Source organism: Scyliorhinus torazame, chromosome 4 (assembly GCF_047496885.1).
Source record: "Scyliorhinus torazame isolate Kashiwa2021f chromosome 4, sScyTor2.1, whole genome shotgun sequence".
NCBI classification, from domain to species: domain Eukaryota; kingdom Metazoa; phylum Chordata; class Chondrichthyes; order Carcharhiniformes; family Scyliorhinidae; genus Scyliorhinus; species Scyliorhinus torazame.
In genome coordinates this window covers 289,510,903-289,531,274 of record NC_092710.1, presented here as the reverse complement: position 1 = coordinate 289,531,274, position 20,372 = coordinate 289,510,903, and the positions used below count along the sequence as shown (strand labels likewise).

The window sequence follows — 20,372 nt, the reverse complement described above, 5'->3', positions numbered from 1 at the left end:
ATTTGGCTAGACAGGTGGTTTGTGTTGCAGAGTGAGGCCACCAGCATGGGTTCAATTCCCGTGCCAGCTGGGGGTATCCACGATTCCCGTGCCAGCTGAGCCCCGCCTTCTCAAACTTGCCCCTCACCTGAGACGTGGTGATGGAGTGCGCAGCATGGTAGCATAGTGGTTAGCACAGTTGCCTCACAGCTCCTGGGTTCCAGGTTCGATTCCCGGCTTGGGTCACTGTCTGTGTGGAGTCTGCACGTTCTCCCCGTGTCTGCGTGGGTTTCCTCCGGGTGCTCCGGTTTGCTCCCACAGTCCAAAGATGTGCAGGTTAGGTGGATTGGCCATGCTAAATTGCCCTTAGGTTAGGTGGGGTTCCTGGGTTACGGGAATAGGCTGGAGGTGTGGGCTTAAGTGGGGTGCTCTTTCCAAGAGCCGGTGCAGACTTGATGGGCCAAATGGCCTCCTTCTGCACTGTAAATTCTATGATCTCCATGATCTATGATCCTCAGATTAAATCACCACCAGTCAGCTCTCCCCCTCAAAGGGGAAATCACTCTATGGTCTTCTGGGATTATGGCGACTTTACCTTACGAAAGGAAATAAATGGTTGCCATCTTAAGTAGAACTCCCCACTGACCCACTGATGGTGAATTGGATTTTCTCCCAAGTGTAGGAATGATGTTAAGTCGCTCAACCAAGCAGAGGCACTGAGCAGACTGGGAGACCTCCAACCATGCAATATGCACTTCCGGGCTATGAGTGAGACAAAAGCGATAACATCTGTCTCTACCCCAGACTGAAGCACTAGCGAAAGCAACACCCCAAACATAGCTACCAGCATTTGGCCCAATTCATTGCCCACCAGCCAAATCAATCAAAACGAGTCCCAGTCCATCTCTGTCCCTGGTGCCTGCCAGTCTACAACTCCAGTTTAAACCAGTACAGGCTTTGGGTCTAAATCCAAATGAAATATCTCCAACATAGTGCTAAAGAATGAGGCCCAGAAGCCTACAAGTTTGGGACAGAACCAGAACATATACGTCTGGCTAGCTGGGCTAAGATCACACCTATCCTCAACATTTGAGAAAAAACCACCAGACCAACAACTTCTCAAAGGCAATTAATTCAGGGAAGTAAATGCTGGCCTAGCCAATGATGCACACATCCTGCAAAATGAAAACTTAATTTGCTGATCATTTTAGAAGAGAATATTCATTTCACAGTTGTTACAACACCCTGGGCTAGTTTGCGGTCAATTCCAGCCCTACTCGTTCTGGAGTGACAACATAAGTGAATTAACCAAAAATTCTTATAAAAATACCCAAAGTCTTTGGTCCTTGGCTGCCCAATAAATTCAGTCAGCAGGTTTGTAAGTTTAATTACTGTTTATTTATAACAAGAATTATAATGAAATATGCTGTATATACAATTGGTTAACTATTAACTAATATAACTCCCACTTTAACTTGCCCCCCAGCCTCTACATACACACACACAGAAGACAGACAATAACAGAGGGGTGGAAAGAGGGAAAAAAGTGAAAGAGAAAAAGAGTTTGTTTTAGATGATGGTTCTTAGCATGCTTTTTCCCCCACAGTAAGCTTGTAGATTACAGTCTTAGTTTTGCAGCCTGTGCTGGTCTTTTCTGCAGTTTTAAAATACCATACTCAACTTTCCTGGAGAGGCAGAATCTTTCTCATCAAACTTTCCTTTCAGTTTGTGATTTTGTCTTCCAACCTCTATAGGTCCAGGATCACAACACCCATAGGCTTTTTGGAGAGAGAGGGAGCCTGCACTCACAGTAGCCTTCTGGAGTGTTTTAGCAACAGCTTTCTGGAGAGGATTAGCTGGACCCTTTTACCTCTCTGCTGCCAAAATCTAAACTGAACCCTCCTTAGGTCTCTGAACCATTTCATTGGGATAAGATCTAATCACCACCTGTTACCGGGCAAAGTACAGCTTTTGGCCCAATTCATTGGCCACCAGCCAAATCAATCAAAACGAGTCCCAGTCCATCTCTGTCACTGGTGCCTGCCAGTCTACAACTCCAGTTTAAACCAGTACAGGCTTTAGTTTTCTTCTGCTTGAATTAAAGACACAGGCTTTAAAGACACATGCCCATTAATCATCCACGAGTCCAAAATGTAACAGCAAAAATAAAAGGGAAATAAGGAAATAATAATAATCTTTGTTAGTGTCACAAGGAGGCTTACATTAACACTGCGATGAAGTTACTGTGAAAAGCCCCTAGTCACCACACGACGTACTATTTGGGTACACTGAAGCGGAATTCAGAATGTCCAATTCACCTAAGAAGCACGTCTTTTGGGACTTTATGGGACCACAGTGGTATGATATATAGCAGTCTGTAGATACACCTTAAAATAATTAAGTTAATACTTTTTGACCAATTTATGATCCAATCCGCATATCAAATACAACACGTTGCCATATTTAAGAAACAAGATTCAATGTTCAATGCCGGTGGGAATAACCTCAAAACAAACTGAAATGTTTTCTCTCCATAGATGCTGTCTGTCCTGCTGATTACTCCCTGCATTTTCTGAGTTTATTTCTGACCTTAAGAGTGCTCATTTAAGGTTTTCTTAAGCTCCATATTTCATAAGTTTCCTTCGAGTTAATCCGGCTCAAGCAAAGGAGTGGTGTTGGGTTCATTATATTTCCGGTGAGGCTACGGCAGTGAAGTGAAAGCTTCTCAAAGGAAATTCTTGGTGATCTGTCACTTGCAGAGCTTTCTTACCATTCAAATTGAAAAACCCAACACTTCATGCCAGGGTAACAAGTACAAAACGTACTCGTTCTTTCCATCATTTTGATTTGTCTCGCAGCTGATCACATGATCCACAGATTTGCTTTCAACAGCTGTACCTCAATTCAATAATACCACCAAAGTCACTTTGAGGGGCTGTTCCTCGTGGGAGTTTGAAGGGCTGTTCATCGCGGGGGAGGGGGGGGGGCAGAAAAAGGAGAAAAATCGGTACAGACTGTATAGTTGATTGTTGGGAAGTATGTTTCCCGAGGTGTTTATTCGCTGTAACCTGTTTTGATACATGTTTGTAATAAAATACATTAAACAAAAATAAATAATACCAGAGTGACTCGTTGTCACTGCAGGTCGTGAGGCTGAAATCTTTAAGCTTCACAATATCTCTCAGTGTACTCGAACAGGCGGGCGGAGTGTGGCAACTAGGAGATTTTCACAGAAACGTCATTGCAGTGTTAACGCAAGCCTATTTGTGACTAATAAAGATTATTATTATTACTACAACTTCAGAAGACAGGGCGGCATGGTGGTGCAGTGCCTCACGCCGTCGAGGACCCGGGTTCTATCCCAGCCCCGGATCACTGTCCGTGTGGAGTGTGCACATTCAACGTATTTGCATGGGTTTCACCCCCACAACCCAAAGATATGCAGGGTATGTGGATTGACCATGCTTAATTGCCCCTTAATTAGAAAAAACAAAATTGACCGGGGTGAAAATGACCTTACTTAGCAGGTGAAAGGTTTATTATTTTTCAAAATGTATCTGGATTGATGGATTTTAATCTTCTAACAAGCCATTCACTTCAATCCATTTCCTTTCAACAATTAAGTTATAGTTACTTCTTAAATTGGGCATAATACACAATACACTGGAACAAAGCTACAGTTACTTGATAAATTTGGCAGGCTCACTAACTCATATTTAGTTCTAAGAGACCCATTCTAGCAGGGTGCAGAGACAAGCATCAAAATGCACAACTTATGAAACTAACCGCATGCATTTATTTGCAAATAAAACAATTATCTTTATATTTGCACTATAAAATGAGTAAATTAACATTTTCCAAGGTCAAGGTTGTGTGAGCATTGGTATGGTTTGTCTGACTCAACCACTATGATTCACATTGAGCCTTTCATATCATGAAAGTTTCAAATTTCCCCATCCCTAACAAACAACTACTATAGCTGAGGATGGTGCAATGTTAGGATGTGAAACAAAGTTTTCAAATGCATTTCTGCAATCAGGTAACAGAAGAAAGACACTACATTATTTGAAGAAATTTTCTGCTACTACTTTTTATTCCCAAATACGACAAAGGTAATAATTTTACCACCAGAGGGCAGTAAAGCCCATGCGGAATACTAACATGGACCCTTTTACTGGAATTATCTGGGTAATGACTGAATTTCAAACACAAGGGGCGAAATTCTCCGTAATCGGCGCGATGTCCACCAACCGGCGCCAAAAACGGCGCAAATCAGTCCGGCATCGCGCCGCCCCAAAGGTGCGGAATCTCCGCATCTTGGGGGGCCCAGCCCTAGCCTTACGGGGCTAGGCCCGCGCCAGACTGATTTCCGCCCCGCCAGCTGGCGGAAAAGGCCTTTGGTGCCCTGCCAGCTGGCGCGGAAATGACATTGCCGGTCGGCGCATGCGCGGGAGCGTTAGCGGCCGCTCACGGCATCCCCGCACATGCGCTGTGGAAGGAGTCTCTTCCGCCTCCGCCATGGTGGAGACCGTGGCGAAGGCGAAAGGAAAAGAGTGCCCCCATGGTATAGGCCCGCCCGCGGATCGGTGGGCCCCGATAGCGGGCCAGGCCACCGTGGGGGCACCCCCCCGGGGCCAGATCGCCCCGCGTCCCCCCCAGGACCCCGGAGCCCGCACGCGCCGCCTTGTCCCGCCGGTAAGGTAGGTGGTTTAATCCACACAGGCAGGACAGGCATTCTAGCAGCGGGACTTCGGCCCATCCGGGCCAGAGAATCGCGGGGGTGGGGCCCCGCCAACCGGCGTGATTCCCGCCCCCGCCGAATCTCCGGTGCCGGAGAATTCGGCAACTGGCGGGGGCGGGATTCACGCCAGCCCCCGGCGATTCTCCGACCCGGCGGGGGGGTCGGTGAATCTCGCCCAAGATCTCTGATCTTGATTACAGCAAAATGTAAGCAACTTTACAGATTAAGCGCCGCTTGGATCCTATTAAAGCCTTGGATCAAGGCTAATTGAAAATTAAGAGGAACAAAACCCATAGATCCAGATATAATAATATAATAATCTTTGTCGCATTGCATTGAAATTACTGCGAAAAGCTGTGATACTTGTAGTTCATCTAGATCAAAGCGTAGTGTTGGCCAAGAATTGTTCCTTTATGCCCCCCTCACCTTTACCAGCAAGGTAAAATTGGCAAAAGGGGTAAAAGTGATGTGAGGAAAATAAATTTCACCCAGAGAGTGGTTGCAGTCTGTCAGCAAACCTCCCGAAGGTGGTGGAGGTAGGTTCAATCGAATTATTCAAAAGGGAATTGGATTGCTACCTGAAAAGAAAGAATGTGCATGATTACGGGGATAAGGCAGGGGAGTGGGATTTGGTAAAATGCTCTTTCCTCCTTCTGCACTGTAAAGATTCTGTGATGAAGTGCTTAGCCTGCCAATATTCTCAAATTGCCCATCTACCACCACTATGGGATAACATCACCAGCATCGTGAAGCTTTGAGGAAGGGCTTTAAACATTGGGATGGGACTTTTACATTGGCTAGCTTGCAAAGCCAGAAGTCGCATCAGCCGTTAATCTTGGCAGTGAATTCCACAGCCTAACAATTCTTCTATGTACAGAGCTTCGCCCGATTCAGCAGTTGTGCCCCGAGTGTTGGAGGTTGTGAATCACATATTTCGCCCAGACTTGGCTTCGTGGGTGTGTACAAGACTGGCACTGAAACAACACACATAAAAACCTCAACAATTTTGTACGTGGTGTGTCCACCTAAAATGGCTGATTCCCTATTAATTTGGCCAAAGCCCGATTTAAAATGGTTCACCGAAAAGGCTGATGGGAAAAGCAGCCAACAGGACACAAACGGACAGCTGCAGACAGAATAGCATATTCGGCTCTGGGGAAGTCGGCCCAGATCGATACCTACGACCATTAGCAGCACATCAACCCAGACATCTACAGTTTAATCGGCTATCCCCGGGAACAATTGCAACATATTAGCAATTGAATGCCGGGCCAGACCTCTCGGCGCCTGCAGTGGCCGAAACAAAGACAGGTGAACGACCACCCCCCGATCAAGGAATCTCCCCGTTATTAGACGTATCGAACCCAGTGATTGGGAACAAGTCCAATCACTTGGGACTCAGGGCCAAGGGTCGCCCCGAGTGGCAGGAAGCCCCTGGGCCCTATAAAGTACGGGGCCAAGTTCAGATCTCTCTCTCTCCCATCTTCGCCTGCTCGCGACCTTCGCAAGAACATCGACCAGAAACTGTAAGTTTGACTCCAGCGATCGCTACCCGACAGAGACTCCTAGCCATCGACCCGTATCAGCCTTTTGAATCCCGCGGGCCAGATCCGATTCGATAAGCCTTTCATTTCCCTGACCTGGTGGGCCCTTCCTAAAGCTAAGTATTGACCGGTAGTGGTAGGTTTCTATATAGAGAATAGCATTATTGTGTAAGCATTACTTGTTGTATATAATAAATGACCATTGATTTCAATCTTACTAAGCGGTGTGCTGACTTATTAATCATAACTCGAGCTTGAACTACGTGGCGGTATCAGAAAGATACCGACTCATGAGCAAAGGTGACATAATTAGAACTAAATAAACTAAGGCTAATAAGAGCAACAGTGGGTAATTCAATCATGGGATCAGGGCGTCGCTGTCTATGCCAGCATTTATTGCCCGTGACAAGGTATTGGTGAGCCGTTGCCTTTACCGCTACAGTCCATGTGGTGTGGGTGCACAGTGCTGATGTGGGGTCTATTCCAGGATTTTGGCCCTCCAGTCAGCTATTGCCCTCTAGAATCTGAATGGTTACATCACAGGAGGAAGCCAACTGGCCCATTGTGTCCAGGCCAGCTCTCTGAAAAAAGCAACTCACCTCATCCCAGTCCCTATAGCTCGGTGACTTCTTTCTCTTCAGATAACTGTCCAATTCTCTTTTGACAGCCACAACTGAATCTGGCTCCACCACTCTCTCAGGCAGTGCATAATCCGATCCTAACCACTCGCTACAGAAAAAAAGGTTTCCCTCATTCTGCCATACTTTTGTCAATCACCTTAAATGGCCGTCCTCTGGCCCATGAGCCTTCTGCTAACGGGACCAATTTCTCCATATCACCTCTATCTAGACCCCTTATGATTTCAAACTCTTCCGTTCCCTCATGAGGAACCATTCTCGTGCATCTTTTCTGCACTCTCTCTAATGCCTTCACATCCTTCCTAAAGTGTGGCATCCAGAACTGGACGCAATATTACAGTTGAGGCTGAGCGAGTATTTTATACAAGTGTTTCATAACTTCCTTACTTTTGTACTCTATGTCCCGATGCATGAAGCTCAGGATGGTGTATGCTTTTTATTTGCGTGCTCAACATGTCCTGTGGTAATTTGTGCACATATACTGTCCAGGTCCCTCTGCTCCTACACACTCTTTAGAATTGTTGTATATTTCCTAATCCCTCTTCCTACCAAAATGAACGACTTCACACCTATCTGAATAAAATTTAATCCGCCCATTCTAGCAACCTGTTTTATCCTTCTCACAGTTCACAATACTTCCAACACTTGTATCCTCTGCAAATTGTAAAATTGTGCCGTGTCCTCTGCAAATTTTAAAATTGTGCCCTGTATCACATTCTTTCTTTTCAGGTAGCAATCCACATGGACATATAGAAGAAAAAAACAAGAATCCTAACATCCACCCCCATATGTTTTTCAGACTGATACTTGCCTTCAGTCTGAAAAACCACTCTGTTCCCAGTCACTCGGCCGATTTCATATCTGCTATTAGTGGTTAGCACTGTTGCTTCACAGCGCCAGGGCACCAGGTACGATTCCCGGTTTGGGTCACTGCCTGTGCGGAGTCTGCACGTTCTCCCCGTGTCTGCGTGGGTTTCCTCCGGGTGCTCCGGTTTCCTTCCACAAGTCCCGAAAGACGTGCTGTTAGGTAATTTGGACATTCAGAATCTCCCTCAGTGTACCCGAACAGAAGGCAGAATGTGGCGACCAGGGGCTTTTCACAGTAACTTCATTGCAGTGTTAATGTAAGCCTATTTGTGATAATAATAAAATATTATTATTATAACGAATCTATAAGCATTTGGGGCAATAGGACAACTGAAGGAACTGGAGAATGGAAACATGCTCTTTATAACTTTTTATAGGCCATGACTTTTTATTTGCCAATCGTCCTCCTGCTTCGGTCCCCGTAAAAGCATCCTACTTTTACTGTTATTTTGTTGGGATCTGTTGTGGAAAGCCTTATCAATGAATAACATGAAGGGCCATTTTTGTGAAGTTAGTTCTCAATAATACATTTATAAACTCTTAGGTCGATGATGCTGCCGTTTCCCTAAATAAGATTGGAGGTGTGGGTGTACAGTTTTATAATGAAACGTGGGCAAAAGTTGAGACCAGTGAATTGACCATGGACTCCACATCATTGTCAAAAACACCACAAAACAACATTGTGTATACAAACCCATTGTAACACCACAATTCTTACCAAACTTACATGTTGGTCAGAGGATTGAAAGTGTGCAAACTATGAGAAGAATCTGAACTAGTTATGGCCCCCTTCAGAAATCAGAGGATACTAGAAATGGAAAACATTATACACAACTGGAGAGACGGAGACTGGCATTTTGTATGTGATTAAGAATCCTGACTCAGTTTAGGGACTGCAATATAAATATTGACATTTGGCAACCATCAATAGATTTCCATTAGCCCCACCCTGAACCTTATTAAAATGAGATAATGAGATGCTGTTTAAAAAAAATTTAGAGTGCCCAATTATTTTTTTTCCAATTAAGGGGCAATTTAGCGTGGCCATTGCACATACCTGCACATCTTTTTGGGTTGTGGGGGTGGGACCCACACAGACACGGGGAGAACGTGCAAACGCCACATGATGAGATGCTGTTTTTACATCTCAAAGACTATTAGTGTCAAGACCATTATAAATCAACACAGCAATTAAACCAAAAAAGGAGACTGAATTTTTGGCATATCCACTACCCCCCCAACCTCAACTCTAGATGTATAGGTGGAAAAGCTTAATACATCTCGATTGCATTCCTCCTATTTCGAGTTGAAAAAACCTTTTATGATCTGTATCGCAGGAAAGGTAGAAAATTTAAATTACAATGCCTACAAGAGGGGAATTTCACCCTCACAACCCCTTATTTTCTCTATTACAGCCCTGCACATTGTACAATGTATCAGACTGAACTTTGCTGCATAACAGGAATTGACATAAATCACAAGTAAACTTATCTACATCGTCTTAACGACGACGATAAAAATTGCTCAGTGGGACATGCATTGTGCTACTATCACAATAACTAAAAGTGCTCTTAAGTGGACACTTCTCTACTTTTCAAAAGAAGGCTTCTGGTATGAGTACTCTTCCCTCACTCACCTCTTGCCTTGTTTGCATACAGCCCATCAGTAGGACACACTAATAAAGGAGATAGGTTGTAATGCGTTTGTTCTTGATAGCCTTTGAATTACTAAAAAACAAATGGTGCCCACTCTCTAATGGCATTCAGGCAGGAGACAGTGGAAACCTATCGATGATCATTAAATAGCATTACTTATTTTGAAGCCCCTAAACCAAATCAAAATTATAAATAGATTATACCATGAGGATGTGAAAGGCAATACATAAATGCAGTTCTTTCTTTGATTTGCAGATGACACAAATGTAATGATGCATAGTGATGTGAAGGAAGAGTCTTGGGTAAATGACCTTTGTGTTCAGTGCCGATTCAGACACCATGCTCAGGCCCCTTGCTGGTGAAATCGATGTTTGCGCCCTGCACTGGTGCATCCATACAAAACCGTCATTTGCATGGATTTCAATATCATTAGCGGCTTGGATACAGTATGCCCTGCCCCTCTTAGGCGGATGTCTCGCAAGTGGGAATTACTGCAAGTATTGATTAGCAGGGCCTGGGCGCCATGACTGCGGAGGGGGAGCAGGAGGCTAAAAAAACACTGAAAGACTCTCGAAACCTTTCGAGCTGCCTGGGTCAGGTAGTGGGGAACGGCTTGGTGCCAAATCCGTCGACGCAGGGTGCCAACTCGGGACTGGGGGTGGTTGGCTCAGACTTCCATTGCTGCAGTCTGGCTATTAAGACCACTTCTTTGGTGCTCCTGACAGACCCCTGGCTGTTCACTCTCCTCAGTGTTGCCTGTTTCCCTTGAATGCTCAGGGAGCCTCGGACCATCTGGGAGCCCACTCACGTCACCCCTCTGAACACCCTCATAACCCAGCTGTTTCATCAAGGGGATGGGCGTGGCCAAACTCAATCAGGGGCCTGCCAGGTACTGCTACTCCTTAGTAGGGCTGCCCACTGCAGAGAAAGCAGGGGATCAGATGAGCTCGCCCCAACCAGAGGACACCTGCACCCTGACGTTTGGAGCCCTACCTGGTCCTCTGCCCCGCTCAGCGCAGAGGCCTCACCAGTGACTCCACCAGCCTTCCGGATCACCAGCTATCTCCGCCTAGTGAGGCTGGCAGCATTGACTGCCACTGCCACCACCTCCCAGGCAGTGTTCAGGAGGGCAGGCTTGAGTTTGCGGCCCTTACTGGGGAAGAGGGCATCCCTCCTCTCCTCATAGGAATGGAGCTGTGGGTCAACTTCAGACTCACTACCTCAGGGGTAGGTCTTCTGTGTGCCATCTTGGTGGCTGCAGTGAGTGTGAAGTAAGTGGCGCTTAGAAACAGCTCCAGCTGTCAGGCTCTTTGGCGCTAAATCCAGCCCCAACAATTAGAATGCCCACTTGGCCGGAATTGCTCTGAATACGCGTTGGCAGATTGCTGGCCCATTGGCATGTCCTGACTCGCTTTCCAAATTGCGCCCCCAATGGGAATGCGAATCTAACACTATTCAGTCCCGGCAGCAAGTACCAAAGGAGTGCTGCACTGTTGGGCGTGGATCTCTTGAATGAGATGTTAACTCAAGGCCCTGTCTGCCCTCCTGTCAGGTGGATGTAAAATATTCCATAGTCAGATATTTATTGCTCAACCAATATCACAAAAAATGGATTATCTTATTGCTGTTTGTAGGAGCTTGAAAATTGGCTGTCAGGTTTCCTACATTACAGCAATGAAGACACTACAAAATTATGTTTTGGCTAATGTTGGGAGATGTCTGGTGGCAATGAATAGTGTTATGCAAATGCAAGTCTTCCTTTCTGTAAGACATATATTGTAACAGCATTGACTATCATTAAAAGCCACATTATGTTGTTAATGGAGAAGCAAAGAGTGACTGAAACTACTTAACCTATTAGTCTCCTGGATTGCTTGCTCGAAAACGGAGTTATAATCCCAGAGCTTTCTCAGAGTAGCAATCAGCGGCAGATTGCCAATCTGTAGCACCTCGCCTTCACTTGAAATGGAAAGCACCAAACTTTCGGGCTCGGTGTGGCTAAAGAAGTGAAGCACGTCCATCGCTTCAACGAGGAAGTGCAAAAGGAGTGGAGCGAGGGAGGACACGCTTCCTTTTTACGGCATGCTGGGGAGGGGTGGATGGGCAGGCACTCTTTACCAGGGTGGAGGGGTCAGTCACCAGGGGGCGTAGGTTTAAGGTCCGTGGATCAAAATTTAAGAGATGTGCGAGGCAGGTTTTTTTACGCAGAGGATGGAGTGTGGCTGGAACGCGTTGCCAGAGGAGGTTGTGGAAGCAGATACATTAACGGCATGGTGACAAACACATGGATAGGGTGGGTATAGAGGGATACGGCACAAGGAAATGCTGAAGAGTTTGGCAACGGTTGGCATCATGACCGGTACAGACTAAGAGGGCCAAAGGGCCACTTCCTGTGCTGTATTGTTCTTTCAGCCATTTAAATTGCTTTGTTGGATGATTCCCAGCACAGCACAATTGTCCAGGGCAAGTTAGCATTTCTGGACAATTGCCGGGTAAATCCTTACATGGGAACTTCCAAGATAGATTCCCGAGAGATTCTTTAGGGTATTCCCTGCAAATATGAGGCTGAGGAACCAGACGTTATGGTTTGATGAATAGTAATCCCTTCTCATGGACATGTCCATTTTTCTATGCTGTCCTGAAGGCTTCATATTACTGGTACAAGAGGAAGCATCATGTTCGTTAATCCTTTAGCATGAATTAATCAGTACAGTGCAGAAGCAGGCCATTCGGAACATCGAGTAGCCACTGCCCCTTTGAAAGAGCACCTCACCCAGGCCCACTCCTGCTCCCTATCCCCTTAAACCCATCTAACCTTTGGGCAATTCAGCGTGGGCAATGCACCTAACCCACGCATCATAGAATCATAGGATTTACAGTGCAGGAGACCATTCGGCCCATCGAGTCTGGACCTGCACTTGGAAAGAGCACCCTATTTCAGCTTAGGCCCACGCCTCCACCCCATCCCTGTAACCCCACCTAACCTTTGGACACTAAGGGGCAATTTAGCATGGCCAATCCACCTAACTTGCACACCGTTGGTCTGTGGGAGGAAACCGGAGCAGCCGGAGGAAACCCACGGCGACATGGGGAGAAAGTGCAAATCCACACAGTCGCCCGAGGCCGAGGAATTGAACACGCATGGATTTGGGTCCTCGGCACTCTTGAGGCAGCAGTGCTAACCACTGCCACCTTGTCACCACGCCGCTGTAAAGCACACAAACTACCCCAGTGCTAAGAAGTCGAGCGAACAAAGCATGTCTTAAGGCATTGTAAGCAACTAGTTAAGCTCATAGTTTGGGTGTATTCTAAGTAGAAGGTGAATTGGAGTTGTACAGCTGGTAACATGTGCTACAGTTCACTGTCCATTTCCCCAATTTCTCCACAGAAACATTTCCTAGACAACATGAAATTGCCATTTTTTGAGAGGAAGTGAACAACAAACAAATCATTACCTCTGCTAACAGCCATAGGAGAAGCATATATAACATCACGCACAAACTTTATTGTGTGTAGGCTGGAAAGGTGATACTGCAGAGGGTAATAATGAAAAGACGATGGAAATGGCATCAATGAGACGCACATATCTTGCATTAGAGAAAAAGAAACTGGGCCGGGTTTCTCCGTCCCACAAGCCAGAACTCTGGTTCAGCCCGCCATCGGGATGCTCTGCTTCGCCGGCTGGTCAATGGGGTTTTCCATTAGAACATAGAACGATACAGCGCAGTACAGGCCCTTCGGCCCACAATGTTGCACCGAAACAAAAGCCATCTAACCTACACTATACCATTATCATCCATATGTTTATCCAATAAACTTTTAAATGCCCTCAATGTTGGCGAGTTCACTACTGTAGCAGGTAGGGCATTCCACGGCCTCACTACTCTTTGCGTAAAGAACCTACCTCTGACCTCTGTCCTATATCTATTACCCCTCAGTTTAAGGCTATGTCCCCTCGTGCTAGCCATTTCCATCCGCGGGAGAAGGCTCTCACTGTCCACCCTATCTAACCCTCTGATCATTTTGTATGCCTCTATTAAGTCTCCTCTCAACCTTCCTCTCTCTAACGAAAACAACCTCAAGTCCATCAGCCTTTCCTCATAAGATTTTCCCTCCATACCAGGCAACATCCTGGTAAATCTCCTCTGCACCCGCTCCAAAGCCTCCACGTCCTTCCTATAATGCGGTGACCAGAACTGTACGCAATACTCCAAATGCGGCCGTACCAGAGTTCTGTACAGCTGCAACATGACCTCCTGACTCCGGAACTCAATCCCTCTACCAATAAAGGCCAACACTCCATAGGCCTTCTTCACCACCCTATCAACCTGGGTGGCAACTTTCAGGGATCTATGTACATGGACACCTAGATCCCTCTGCTCATCCACACTTTCAAGAACTTTTCCATTAGCCAAATATTCCACATTCCTGTTTTTCCTTCCAAAGTGAATCACCTCACACTTCTCTACATTAAACTCCATCACTTCTCTACATTAAACTCCATACTTCTCTACATTAAACTCCATACTTCTCTACATTAAACTCCATTGTGGGGCAGCCCAATGCCGTCAGGAAACCCCCGGGCTGCCAGCAAAATGGAGCATCCAGCTGGCAGAGAATTCAGCCCTAGATATATGAAAATGAGAAAAATATTGAAAACTGGATCAATTTGTATCACCAAGTCTTTATTCTGCTATTTCTGCTGGAAACTGATCAACAAGTCATGGAGGTTTACAGCATGCAAACAGGCCCTTCGGCCCAACTTGTCCTTGCTGCGTGTATAACTAATCAGTACATCAAAACTATGTGCAGAAGGGATGACCATCACAATAATGGAAAATGTGGTGTTTTGTATCGTGTTCAGAATTAAACAAGAGATTAGTAAGGACCCCATGATATTATTCATACTGAGTTTGGCAGGTTGTGATAGAAATTGGTGAAAAAGGTACACTGAAAGATTTCGTGTTTTCGAGTCAATAATAAAGGAATGACAGATTTCTGCACTTTGAAATGTTATGAATGTGGTATTGGTTGCTATTTAATGTATTAAAATAATAAATCTGGAACATAAATCCAGTCTCAGTAATGATGGCCATGAAACCATCACCGATTGTTGTAAAAGCCAAAATGGCTCGCTAATATCCTTTAGGGAAGGAAATCTGCCGTCCCTACGGGTCTGGCCAACATGTGACTCCAGATTCACAGCAACTGCTCTCTGCAACATGACCTCCTGACTCCGGAACTCAATCCCTCTACCAATAAAGGCCAACACTCCATAGGCCTTCTTCACCACCCTATCAACCTGGGTGGCAACTTTCAGGGATCTATGTACATGGACACCTAGATCCCTCTGCTCATCCACACTTCCAAGAACTTTTCCATTAGCCAAATATTCCACATTCCTGTTTTGTTCAGGTTTGTTAAGTCACTCAGTTGAAGGACAATTAAGGATGGGCAACCTATGCTGGCTTGGACAGTGATGCCCATTATATGACGGTCACCCCGTCTGCTACGCTTTTAGATTTACACACTTGTCACTACACTTTTAGATTTACACAGTTGTCGCTACACTTTTCGATTTACACACTTGCTGCTTCACTTTTAGATTTACACACTTGTCGATCAGTTAACATAATAGCAGAGAAACATTTGCATAACCGAATTGATCCAGTTTCTAATACTTTTCTCCCTTTTCATACAATTGGCTTTTTTCTGATATGAATATTTCTAATGTTCCCCTTAATTGTAGTTGAGGGCTATTGATGTGAAATGTTCTTCCAGAGTTTGTTGATTAAGATTGAGCTTGCGTTCAAACATTTGAAGCCAAATGCGGAGTTAATTCTTCGAAAACTTCAAAGCCATTTCTGTAATCTAAATGTCAATTGGGCACTTATATCATCAAGATTAATATGATTCTTTAATATCATATTTAGACAAAAGATTTATATCAATGTACTTTATATAAAATAGCAGAATTACTTTTCAGCAGAAGTTGTTAACCTGAATTGTTAATACCTATGCTACTTAATAAAACACATAAATGATTAACCCTTCAGGTTTGTGGATGACATACCTAAATAATACCAAGTTATTTCGCTCCAGAATGAATATTTAATTAGCGAGTCATTAGTGGCTACCTTGATGCAAAAATGCATGTACAGTAAAGCATAAAGTGCACACAGAATTTCTGTAGGAAAGTGAAATGAGATATGCAGAGCAGAATGCCAGGCCAATAACATAGGCCTCAATTTCCACAGAGTTTCTGAACATTCCTTTGGAGTAATTTTGATGGACCAGTCCGAGAAAGGCCAGAAAAAAAACAGCCATTAATCCAAAGTTTTTATAGGTCTCCTGGCAATGCTCTGGCTAATGACGGGATAATTCCCTACTGGAAATCCACCCAAACTGACGAACTAAGGAGTAAAATTCAGAGAGCAGAACATTCTGTAGGGGCGGTTTCCATTTGGTGCGAGTTTGACACACGCCTGGAGATTTGTTATTCTTCGACGGGACATGGGCATCACTGGCCAGGCCATCACTAAATGCCCTTGAACTGAGTGGCTTGCTAGGCCTTTTCAGGGGGCAGTTAAGAGTCAACCAAGGGGGTGAAAATCGGCATCATGGTGGGTGACCCCAGAAGGGGATCTCAATCCTTGGTTGATGGTGAGGTCTTCTAAATCTCGAAGAAGACTCAAACTCGTCCAGTAACAACAAAGATTTATTGAGTAACTATAACAACAAGTGCATGAGTTCTGTACTTTAACTTTGATACTAGTGATAAGGTTAACAAGATCTAACTACAATAACTATACGTATCTCCACTAGCGATCTGAACTATTCTGATATTGTCCTGGTAACAGTGCACCCGAGAGAGAGAGACTGAGGGAGACACAATGTGGTTGCTTTTTATACCCCTGTTGGTCCGGCCCTCTAGTGATCATGTGGTGCTGCTGATTACACATTAACCCCTTGTGTACATGCACAGAGATCACTACATCCCCCCTTTTTTCTTATGTTACATATTTTCTGTATGTTGTAAAGAAAATTGAACATACATAATGGATGCAGTTTGCTTGAGACAGGTGGACATATAACGCTGTGTACAATTTGTGATGATATTGATGATTATACAAAGCCAATTAATATTTGAGAGTCCAATCATAATTTAAAAAATTGTGAGTCCAAATTTTATGAATTTGTTCAGTTAAGTTGCTTTCTTCTTCTGTTGATGAAGTGGTGATGTTGATATTGTTATTTCTTTGTGAACGTCGTCAGTGTTCCTGTGTTTAAGTAACCAAGCAGTCATCAATGAGGTTTTTGAATGGTCAAATCACTTTGTTGTCTGATTTATACTTTTTTTTCGATGCTTGTGTTAGCAGTTCTGTGTGACATCTTTGTTATCTGACCTGAACTTTTTCCTGTGCTTGTGGTATTGATTCTGTATGTCATCTTTGTTGCCTGACCTGGACTTTTTCCTGTGTTTGTGGTATTGATTCTGTATGCCATCTTTCTTGAAAGCTGGTCTGCTTGTTTGTTGTGGAGCAAATGTGAATTCGTGAGATTTGTTGCCATGCCATGGCATGTTTGTACTCTTCCCATTGTTTTGAACTGTGCTATTACATTGTCCTTCATGTGCAGAGTTGTGCCATGTTGTACAGGTCGTTGTTTCATTATTGTTGATTTTGTGGTTTCTGTCTTTGTTGTTTCTGTTGTTGTTTTTGTCGTGCTTGTTATTTCTGTTATTGTAGTCTTTGTTGTTGGTCTTGCTGTTGTTGTCATGCTTGTTGTTGCTGTTGTCATTTTTGTTATGCTTCTTGTTGTTGTTTTTGTAGTGTATGGTGTGATTGCAGCTTTCGTTGTGCTTGTTGTTGTTTTTGTTGTTGCTGCTGGTGTTCTTGTTTCTGTTGAGCTTCTTATGGTTTCTGTTGATCTTGTTGCGCTCAATGACTGTGCCGTTTGAATAATTCGAGTCATCCTCAGTTATTTGTGTCAGTGTTCTTTTTGGTATCTGATGTTTCGTTGAGCGTTTCTGCGTGAGGATTGTGAGAATGATCTGATGTTGCATTGATCTTGGTGACATCAGTCATTTGTGGTTGATGTGATACCTCTTTGATTCCTTGGTGCTCCTCTTCTGGCGTCATTTCTGGTTCATTTGAATCATCTTTGGTTTCTTGGTGCTCCTCTTCTGGAATCAAAATCTTCAAGATTTCATTTTCTTGTGACGTGGTCTCACAGGACCCAAGAGTAGTTTCGCTTTGATTGGCGAGTGCTTCTGTACATACGAGCTGAGATCTGTCAGTCTTGCTGTGATCTTGCACATCTTGTATGTCGATCGTGATCACATTTTCACTATTCTCACATACAGTGGGCAGACATTCAGTGTCTTCTTGGTACCCAAATGAGCTGGGTAGACTTTCATAGTCTTCTTCTGGTGGCTAAAATAAGCTGAGAAGACTTTCATAGTCTTCTGCTGGTTGCTCAGATAAGGTGGATAGACCTTCATAGTCTTCTTCGTGCACGGTTGTTGCTCTAGAGTCTTTAATTGCCTTCCATTCTGGAGTCTGTCAACAAGCTCACTGTGGAGGCTTGCATTACTCCCTCTATGGAGTCGATTTGTGCTCTCTGCGTGGCGCTGCATTTATCTTGGGTATTGCTGTCATCCAATGTATTGATGATCTGCCATGGCATCATGGTATTGGATTCATCTACCCATGAGTAGAGTCGTATTGAGCTTTTCAACCGTGTTGCTGATGCAATGATTATCAACTCCGAATAACTCATCCATGTCTGAGCAGTAATCGTCAATGAGCAAATCATCTCTTTTTGTTTCGGATTTGTCATTGTGCTCTCCATGTCCAAAGAAGAAATCAGCTTCTGAGTAGTAATCAGCAATAAACAAATCTTTTGCTCTGGATTTGTCATTGTGTTCTCCTCTTTGGGTCTTGCAAACTGCTTGTTCAAGGGTGCTGCGGAGGTAATCTTTAACTGTGGGTGGAGGCTCAGGCGTCATTCTGTCATTCGAGGAAAGAAATTTGTGTTTTGTAGCTTTAAAATTCTTGTTTGCAATTTTCGGGCATTTCCTTTTTAAGTGGGCGTGGTCCGAGTCTTCTGACGTCATGACGCTCGTGACGTAAAGCGTAGGAATCGAGTGTGCATGCGCAATCCGACTTTCCTTTACTGTGCGCTCTTTTCGCATGAGGAATCACGCATGCGCGCAAGTGTATTTTGCTGTTTTTTATCTTTTTGAGAAGTGCGCATGTGCGTACTGGCCGGAACGCTCTCGATCAATATGTCTGCCAATCAAAAAGAGCTGTTGCATCGAATGACATTCTGCCTTCGCCTCGTGGTAAGTTTTCACACCTTTTTACGGATTTTGTTTTCTAGATAATGATTCTGTCTTTGTAAAGACTCAAAGTATTGATTTTGTTTTTGTTCATACGCATGGCATGTTTGTATAGCGATTTCTAATGTTAAATATATTTTTTGTGAAAGTTCTTTGCTCAAATTTTTATCAAATATTCCAGAAATTAATTGATCCAGTATTATAGCGTCTCTGAAATCAGCATAATCACAGCCTTGTTGTATTGACTTGAGATTTGTAACAAAATCAGTGAATCATTTCTGTGGCATTTATGACAGGAGTTAAGTTTTTTCTGCATCTCACCAGACTGACCGTTACAGTGATCATCACATTTTTTGAGTATTACTTCTCATTTAGTGTTGTTTTCACCTTCTAAGTAATTATAGATTTTTCTGGCTTCATGCCCTCCTGCTGTGAGTAGTAGTGCTATTTTTGTTGCGTCAGGCAGCAAGGTGGCACTGTGGTTAGCATTGCTGCCTCACGGCGCCGAGGTCCCAGGTTCGATCCCGGCTCTGGGTCACTGTCCGCGTGGAGTTTGCACATTCTCCCCGTGTTTGCGTGGGTTTTGCCCCCACAACCCAAAGGTGTGCAGGGTAGGTGGATTGGCCACGCTAAATTGCCCCTTAATTGGAAAAAATGAATTGGGTACTCTAAATTTTAAAAAGAAATTTGTTGCGTCAGAGACCATGGTTAACTCATTAGCTGCGATACATATTTGGAACATCTGTTTAAACATTTTCCAGTTAAAACTTAAATTACCAGTTGTTTCCAGCTGCCATGGAACTCCAACGATTTCCATCAAATCAGGTAGTCGCCAAGGACTCATTTTGCTGCGAAGTCTTCCACAGTCGAATGTCCGGCCTGAATTTTCTTCTTGTTGTCAAACCTTATTTAACTAGTTCTTTTTAAGCCAACACGCCTGGTACCATGTCTTGTTACCTGTGTGGTAGGTAACTCGTGCTACTCAATCCTTGGTTGATGGTGAGGTCTTCTGAATCTCGATGAAGCTCGATGAAGAAGACTAAAACTCGTCCAGTAACAACAAAGGTTTATTGAGTAACTATAACAACAAGTGCATGAGTTCTTTACTTTAACTTTGATACTAGTGATAAGGTTAACAAGATCTAACTACAATAACTATACGTAACTCCACTAGCCATCTGAACTATTCTGGTATTGCCCTGGTCACAGTGCACTCGAGAGAGAGAGAGACTGAGGGAGACACAATATGGTGGTTTTTTATACCCCTGTTGGTCCGGCACTCTCGTGACCATGTGGTGCTACTGATTACACATTAACCCCTTGTGTACATGACATAGAGATCACTGCAGCATCCATAACAACCCGTCCCACCTTTTGATCCCACCTACCTACATGGTCCCTTCTACCCTCCATGCCAACCTATGTCCCCTACATATCCTATGGCCCTTTATTGCTCTACTGACAACTTATCAAATCACGTTTCCCACCCTTTGGCATAAAGCCCACCATGCCAACTCACCCAGTATACAGCATAGCAGACCTCAGGACCCTGAGATAGCGTCTATTAATTAATTAATTTTTTTTTTAAAACACTCTCATTGATAA

The 20,372-nt window shown here is 44.2% G+C and overlaps 1 protein-coding gene across 11 annotated transcripts in view; it reads right to left on the bottom strand.

Annotated features, from left to right (window-relative positions):
- Positions 1-20,372, bottom strand: part of LOC140410983 (protein lin-28 homolog B-like) — a 441,051-nt gene that overhangs the window by 7,005 nt on the left and 413,674 nt on the right. The gene's annotated exons all lie outside the window — the stretch shown is intronic.